At 55.4% G+C, this 8,480-nt stretch overlaps 1 long non-coding RNA gene across 1 annotated transcript; it reads left to right on the plus strand.

Annotated features, from left to right (window-relative positions):
- The first annotated feature begins 742 nt into the window (after positions 1 to 742).
- On the plus strand, positions 743 to 2,295 carry LOC141423426 (uncharacterized). Its single transcript, XR_012448297.1, has 2 exons — positions 743 to 1,029; positions 1,468 to 2,295. It is a non-coding gene; the product is annotated as an uncharacterized lncRNA (long non-coding RNA).
- Positions 2,296 to 8,480: the final 6,185 nt, after the last annotated feature.

Consider the following 8,480-nt stretch of genomic DNA (forward strand, 5'->3'; position numbering starts at 1 on the left):
GGGCTGCTGGGAAGGACAGGAATCCAAGGAAATGGTGCAGTATGTGCAAAGGCCCTTGGGTGGGGCGAGGGGTGCAGCAGAGCAGAAAGAGCCAGGGAAGAGTGTGGGGCCAGTGGGCGGGAGCCGGTCACAGGGGGCCTTGCAGGCTGGGGGCGGGGGAGTTGGGAAGAAACAGGGGACACTGTGACATAGAGAAGAGCAGATGGAACTGTGGGCAGAATATTTGCAGGGAAGTGCTCAAAGCCTGCCCCAGGCTATGTGGACAATGGTGCCTTTACTCGGATGCAGGGATGGGCATCTGAGAAGTGGGAATAACGCTGACCCCAGGCGGCATTTGCCTGGCGATTCACCTGGGTGTCCCGGTGACTGGTGGCACACTCAGAGCTAACCCCAGCCCTGAGCTCTGGGGCAGGGGGCAGCGGGCAGGGGTCAGGTCTTGGCTTGTGACCGGTCAGTGCTGCCTCCGGCTAAACAGGCCCGGCAGCGGAGGCCGCAGCGCTCCTGTCTGAGCTGTGCTTGCGTGGGACTGTTTATCTAACTTGGCTGGAGTCTGAGCCTGTAAACAGTCTTTTCATTATTGCACAAATGGAGCATATTCACGGAATAAAAATTGAAAATACAAATACGCAAAAAAAAAAAAGAGGGCAAAAAAGACGGAGGGAGGGAAGGAGGGAAGAGGAAAGAATGAGGGAAGGAAGAGGGAGGGAGAAGAAGGAAGGAAGGAGGGAGGGAGGGTGGGAGGGAAGGAAGGAGAGGGGGAAGAAAGAACCAAGAGACTAAATTGACACGTGGCCAGCCAGATGCGTCCTCTAGTGACCCCGTCCAGTGCTCTTGACACAGCAGCAGACTGGCCACAGCACATATCCAAGAGCAGGGCCTTTTCTGCTGTCTGAATTGAACGGTCTCTGGACTCTGTGAAGTCACTGAAGTAGACGGAGCAGAGCTGTGTGCTCATTTGGAACGACAGCCAGGATGCAGTGTTCCTGGAGAAAAGCAAGATACAGGACGGCCATCCCAGATGCTTCAGTGGTGAGCATGCGCGCACGCGTGTGCATATGTGTGCACGCGTGTGCTTCCAAGAGGGAGGGAAGACAGGGCCTTCTGCTGGTGGACACCCAGACGTCTCTGGGGAGAATGGGGACCTAGCAGTAGGACACCCTGGGAGGGCAGGGCAGGTGGAGGTGGCCTGGAGATTCCTCTCTGCCATCTCTGTGCAGTGGAATGCGCTGGCCGCGCCCCAGTCCACTGTCTCTGCTCGGCGTTTTGGCCACGCTCTGAAGATCGGCGACTCCCCTCTTGGGCACAGGGACTTTTCAGAGGGCCTTGGGACAGTCTCGGCTGGCATGTCCAAAAAGGTCCTGAAGCAAAGGGCTCCAGGGAGAAACCTGGGGCCACAGGGCTGGCGGGGAGGCCGCAGGCTGCAGCCCTCCTCCCTCGGAGCAGACACTCTTTCATCTTGTTTTATAGGTCGGACATCAACCAAAGTCCAGCTCTAACAGGGTTTCACCGGCTTTCAAATGAATTTTTTAAAAAGCTTTGATCTAGAAGAATCTTTTTGTTCAACTGGTGAGGAGACAGAGGCCCAAAACGGAGGCAAAGAGAAGCTGGTCGCAGAGCAGGCAGCCTAGGGTTCAAGTCTCACCTGGCTGTGTCTTGGGTCACACACACTCCTCCCTCCAGAACTCAGGGAGCCTGGACCCCACAGACAGCAGAAGTAGAAACAGACCCAGTCCTTAGCTGAGGACCAACGGGCGCTGGCTGAGGGACACACAGGAAAGCAGCTGCCTCCTTCCCTCCTGCTGCTTCTGCAAACATCCCTCCTCCATTTCCCTCAAGTCAGGCCCATGCCTCAGTTTACCAGAAGTCAGCTCACTGCGGGATTCCTCTGCCCCTTGGATGCCTTCAAGTCAGGCAACGGAAAACCCAGCTCAGAATGGCTTTGCCACCAAGGAAGGTGGCTTCGTACACATTCTGTCCCAAGGTGGCATGGCAGCCTGCCAGCAATGCGTTCAGCTGTGAGGAACACAGCTGCTGACTGGGGGAAGAGGTAGCACTGTCCCCTGCTTCTAGAAATCCAGGACCCAGCATGCAAGGCCAAGAGGGTGACTCTGCAATGTGCCGAGGGCTTCGCTCTGCCCCGGGCTTTGCTCTGTTTGCTCTGTCCTCAGGGTTGGTCCTGGCGATATGGTGGCTGCTGGCCTCCAGTCACATCCATGTTGCAGACAGGAGGAAGAGGGGAGGGGGAACAGCTGCCCACTATGCTTGTCTCTTGTCACAAAACTTCCCCGAGTCCCACTTAGCAGATGTGGCTTCATTTTGATTCGTCACAGCTGGGGCCCGGGGCTACTCCTAGCTGTGTCTGGGAGCATGAGTGCCTCTTGCTGGCCCACGGCCATCCCAAACTGCCCCTGTCTGGCCAGTGCCCCTCCTGCCTACACCTCTCCAGCCTCACCCATGGTTCCTCTGCTCCCCTTGAGGTCCACCTGGCCCTCCTTCCCCTGCTCGGTCCCCGGGCTACCTGCCCATTCTCCAGATGTATAAACCCAGCCTTGGTCTGGGTCCAGCACCCCTCCTCCCAGGTTCCCAATGACGGGCACCCCATCCACCAGCTGCCCAGTCCAGACACCAGGGTGGCTGGCTAGGACCCGTGTCACCACACTGCTAATGACTCTGGCTGAGCTTGTCCTACGAGCCACACACTGGGCCAAACCCCACACAGGTACAACCTAACTCACTCCCTGAACGTCCTGGGAGGGCAGTCATGTGAGGACACCTGTGTACCACAGGACACTAACTCCTTGTTCATGACACATGGGACTTCTCCCAGAAGTCACAGTGACCTTTTCTGAACCTCACTTTATCCTCTGGAGACTCCAGCTAAGCCCCCCGGTCCATTTGCACAGAGATGATCAACTTGCCCAGTGTGCTGGGCCGTCCCCAGGTACACGAGAACTCCAAGTCCCTGGGAACTTAGGTTCAACAGCAATGAGCAAAATAATAAACACCCAACATGCCAGGTGGTGACAAAGTGCAAGGAAGAAAAGTAAAGCAGGGCAAGGGGTGGCTATTCTGGGAAGGCTCACTGTGTCAGGCGGGAATCAGGGTCAGCCTCCCTGATAAGAAGGTACTGTAACGAGGTAAAAGAGCAGCAGGTGCAAAGGCCCTGAGGCAGAGGGGATCTTGGTAGAGGCATGTGCAGTGGCTGTGGGAGATGGAGGAGGCTGCAGGAAGGAGGAAGGGCTCAGGAGGGTATTGAGCACAGAGGGACATGCCTGACAGGCTTCCACAGCATCCCTCTGACCGCCCGTGGATGACAGTCTGCGGGGGGCCTGGGCGGAAGCAGGAAGCTGGGCTTAGATCACAGAGAGCTGAGCGACATTCTCAAACACACAGGAAAGCTGGTGGAGTGGCTCAAGCGGTAAGAACACTTGCATAGCAGGTGTGAGGTCCTGAGTTCAAACCCCTGTGCTGTGAAAAAAGAAAAAAATCTTTTTAATTAAAAAACAAACAAACAAACACAGGCACAGGATTTACAGGGTGAGCAGAGGCAGAAGAAGAAGGTGCTCCAAGCGCTGTACCACAGGCTCCCGTCAGCCACTGAGCTGGGGTGCGGGTGTAGCTGGCGGGTCACCCTGCCCCTGCCCCTGGCCCTGGCCCTGGGCCCACCGCCTGCACAACCTGGGCCATCTGACAGCTTTGGTCCTGAGAACAAAAGCTGATGCCCGTACTCCTGCCCCCCACAGCCCCTTTCGCTGTCCTCGCTGTCCGGTGTCCCAGCTACACCTGTGGTTTGGCTTCCTCAGACCTGTGACATCAGCTAAGTGCGATGTTCACAAAAGCACACAGCACACAGAGGGGCCAGGAAAGCCCGTCTCCTCGGAATCACAGGAGCACACCTTCGTTTACATCTGTTAGGGAACTTGTCACCTGTGCTCCCACGGAGCCTGAGGCTCACCATGGCAGGGGCCTTGTGCAGTGCTGTCACTTGTGGTCTCTGTAGATGACCTTCCTTGACCAACAGACTGTGTTCTTGTTTTTAAATTTGCTTAGCTCTTCTTATTTGGAATTGAGTGCAGGTCTTGTGGCCTCAGCAGGAAGGCCTGACCTCCCGCTTATCTGGCCGGGCAGAGGAAGTGGGCACCTTGCTTCCCATGGTGCAGGGCTGGTCAAGCCACCAACAGCCCCGTGGTTCCCAGCCCGGCCCGCCCGGAGGCCCCTGGCTCCAGAGACCTTCCTGGCCGGGACAGGGTTATCTGTGAGCAGCAGCATGTCCGTCACCCCCACGGGGAGAGGCCAGCCTGGACCTCAGGGGGCCACTGGGGAGCCTGCGGTGGGGATGGGAAGATCAGCCCACATGTCTAACACCTTGGAATTTTGCCAACATTAAAAAATAAAAAACAAGAGATTTTGGAAGAAAATGAACAAATTATCCCAAAGTACACAAAATAAGATGGGATTGTGCAGGAAGGCTTCACACTGGTAAACTGACTGTCTACCAACATGTACCAGCTTCACGTAACTTCCAGATATGACCCATGGGATTGCTTGAATTGAATAAAATAATCTTTGAGTCCACAAAGAAAAGTATGAGTCAGAGAATTCTGGGAAGGATTAGGAGAGGAGCAGCATTTAAAAATGGAATATTTACTCTGGGGTGTCAGCGCAACACACTATCAGCAAAAAATTAAAATAGCCACTCCCCCATGTACTTTATAGATATAGAAATCCAAAGATTTCACACAAGACATCCAGAGTTCTGGCTTGTCCCCAAATCCTGGCCACCCTGGGCCCTGGTTTTCTAAGATGGCGATGAGCTGAGAGGCTCCTCGGGGGCTCTGCAGTTTACCACAGTCCCCACTGCTCCCTACTGCCTCCACCTGGCTGCTTTGGTCCTCTGTGTGTCTTGTCTGGGCACCGTGGTCACTGGTATCTATTGCCCTAAACTTGCCACAGTTCAGCGAGGGGCTGGGCACAGGGGAAGGACTCGGAACGTTGGCAGTTGGATTTCTGCCTTTAGCCATCTTTGGCAATAGGGAAAACCCCGCCCTAAGCTTCAGGTGCTCAGCTTCCAAGGGAGGAAGAAAGGAGGGGAAAGGTGTGCGGGCAGAGGGCTTGCTTTTACCTTTGATCTCCTTTGGCCAAAAAAGGAGGGAAAGTACATAAACACCCCAGCCTCCTTTGATCCGCCGGCCTGGGCAGAGCCAGCGTTGATAAGAAGTGGGGGCAGCCCCTCCCTCCACCTCCCCGGGTGTCCCCTGTGCAAGGAACCGACCGGGCCTCAAGCCTTCCCAGCGCCCACTACCAGGTTCCTTCTTGCCTTGCCAGCAATGGCGACACCAGGTCAGAGGAAGAAAAAGCAGAGGTCCTCCTAGGGCCACCCAAGGCAGCTGCTTGGCTCTGGAGGCGAGAGAGGACTTGGGAAGGGGTATCTGAGTCCTGAGGAACCTGACCCTGCAGAAACCCCAATTTGGGGACTTGTGGGAAAACAAAACTCTTAGGACTGCACCCTAGCAGCGATTAGGCGTGGGCGGGGAGGGGGCTGCGGTGTGGCCCTGCACCCTTGCTTCTGGTTGTGTGACTTGGGGTAAGGGACTTGTTTCACAGCCCTGTCCCTGCTTCATGGGACTGTTAAAAGCCTCTCAGGCGCTCATGGTCGGACCTTCCTCCTCTTCTATGGCTGAGGGGGACACAGGGCAGCCCCAGGAGACACCCAAACATGCTCGGGCCTCGTGTCCAGAAAGATGAAAGCGACCAGCGTGAGCTCTCTGGCAGCACCAGGGCTGTGCAGTCCACGAGGTCAGGAACCAGCGTGTCCCACGTCAGAAGAGGTTAAATCCAGGACAAGGTTCAACACAGACAGAAGCCACTATGTCCTCCGCTGCTAAACAGCGCAGGGCGGGCAGAGGCCGGGGAGGAGCATCTGGGGTACTCTCAGCTCTGTTCCTTCCTAACTGTGGGGCCTGTGTGTCCCTGCCTCAGTTTCTCCACTGGGAACATGGTGCCTTAATAACTAACACCAGCTGTATATGCATGCAGTCGGTGCTTAATGAATGCACAAACATCACCAGTCATGGCTGGCTACCTGGAGGATAAGGCAGAAGAAGCATGAAGTGCCCCTGAGCTCTTCTCCAGGAAACCCCAGACTACCTCCCCGCCACGTGGCCTGTCCTTTCACTGAGGCAGACCTTCACTTGGCTCCATACACACAGAGTCTCCAGGGCCAGAACAGTGAAAGGAATTTGTTCAACGACCAATGAATCTGGATACTCAGGAAGCTGGTTTCCCCTCAGAGAGAGGAAGACACAGAGAGGCTAGGTAACTTGTCCAAGGCCACACAGCCTGCCTTGCTCACTTGAGTCAGAGCCAAAACCAGGGCTGAACAAAGCCTGGCCTCAGCCTGTCTTTTCTCTATCCTGTCACTCTGTGGGATTCTGCTGCCCTTTGCACACTCCCACCCTTTTTTGTGGTACTGGGGATTTAACCCAGTGTCTCACACTTACTAAGCAAGCACTCTACCACTTGAGCCATGCCCCCAGCCCTTTTGTTTGTTTGTTTTTTGAGACAGGGTCTTGCTAACTTTGCCAGGGCTGGACTTAAACCCAAGATCCTCTTCCTCCTGAGTGGCGTGTGCCACCGGCTTGCTGTTCCTGTCTTGAGCACATCCTGCCCAGGCTTCCCCCACCTGGCAGAGTGGGCACAGTGAGTTCCTCCCACTCGCTCTTCCAAGCACTTGGGCAAGAACAGTGTTTCTGGCTCCCCGGTTGGTGATGCACATGGGCCCACAGCCCGCGGGCCCTGCTGCCTGCAGACGTGCTCCAGCAGCCTGCACAATGTATGTGTTTGTGATTTCCATAATTCGGAATCATTTGTCAACAGTGAAAAATTGAAGATTTTGGTGGTATATCCCTGTAATCCCAGCTACAAGGGAGGCAGAGGTAGGAGAGTCCCTGTTCCAGACCAGCCCAGGAAAAAAATGCAAGACCTTATCTGGAAAATAACCCATAGCAAAAAGGACTGGGGACATGGCTCAAGTGATAGAGTCCTGCCTAACAAACTCCAGGCCCCGAGTTCAAACTCCTGTACTGACAAAAAAAAGAGCTCTCACCAGGCATGGCACACGTCTGTAATCCCAGCACTCAGGAAGCCAAGGCAGGAAGATAGAGAGTTCAAGGCTGGCCTGGGCTACATAAAAGACCCTGTCTCAAAATCAAACAAACTAAAATTGGAGATGTCGTAGGAAAAAACAAAATGCCAACTGCTTTTAGAGAGTCGGCCCTGTCCCAGGCCCACTTCTCCTCTGAATCCATCTGGAACTGTGTCCTGGGCCCAGTGTCCCTAGCTCTGACCTGGCCCCTTACTCAGCTCTGAGCCTCCCTCCCTCTCCCAAGGACTCCTCATGTGAAGTCCCAGGTTGGTGGCCGTGAGACCAGGCCATCCTCCCTCTGTCTGTTCTCAGCTGGGTGCTCCCAGGGAAGGTCAGATAGGCCAGCTTGGAGCTGGGCTCCAGATCTGTGGTCAAAAAAATAATGACCTCCCAAAGATGTCCACCTGGAACCTATGACTCTCTCATCTCACTAGGCAAAGGGACATCACAGAGCTCATCCTGGACACACTTTATAAGAGGGAGACTGGTGGGCCAGAGCCCAGGCAGGAACTTCGAGGATGGCACAGAGTGGGAGGGACCCCAGAAGAACACCCCTTGTCTAGGAGTGAGAAAGGCAAGGAGGGGCTCTCCCCTGGGGCTCCAGAAGGAACCCCAGCCGGCTGACACCCTGACCTGGCTCAGATGAGACCTCTTGGGTTTCTGACCTCCAAACCTCTCTTCACCTAATTTGTTATCATAGCAATGGGAAACACAGCAGGGCTTGTGTCCTGGTGTGTCCCCTTACCGGCCATGTGCCCCTGGGGAGGGCTTAGGTTTTCCCTTTGGAAAAGGTGGTGACGAAGGACCTCCCTCAGGCGGGGACTGTTTTCGGGAGGAAGGCAGCAGCGTAGGTACCACGGAGCAGCCTGACAGCTCTGGGCCCCTGAGCCTCCTGCTAGCACCACTGTCATTGCTCTCTTGTTACCATGGAAACACATGGTGCCCAGAGTGACGTCCCAACTTCTCACTTCTACTCCTGAGAAATCCACCTAGCCAGAAAGGAACAGTGGCCCTTGGCCATGTCAGACGCCAATGCTCGAGACAACCTTACCATTCCCCCTGTCTTTTAGAGGGGGAAACTGAGGCCTAGAGGTAAAGTCACTTGCTCAGGGTCCCTGGGAAGGGTGGGGGCTAAGCTGAAGTTTGAATTCATGTCACGAAGCCCCAGAGCCTGAGCACTAACCACTGGGAAGCACAGCCACACGTGTGATCGGGCAAGAACAGCACCGAGGGCCCGGGGAGCTTGGCTAGAGACTCAGTGACCATAGCCTCCCCTCTACCTGCCACTGTCCCAGCTGCAGTCTTAGACCTGAGGTCATGGTTCTGGGTGCGCAGC

This window comes from Castor canadensis, chromosome 5 (genome assembly GCF_047511655.1).
Source record: "Castor canadensis chromosome 5, mCasCan1.hap1v2, whole genome shotgun sequence".
In the NCBI taxonomy this organism is placed as follows: domain Eukaryota; kingdom Metazoa; phylum Chordata; class Mammalia; order Rodentia; family Castoridae; genus Castor; species Castor canadensis.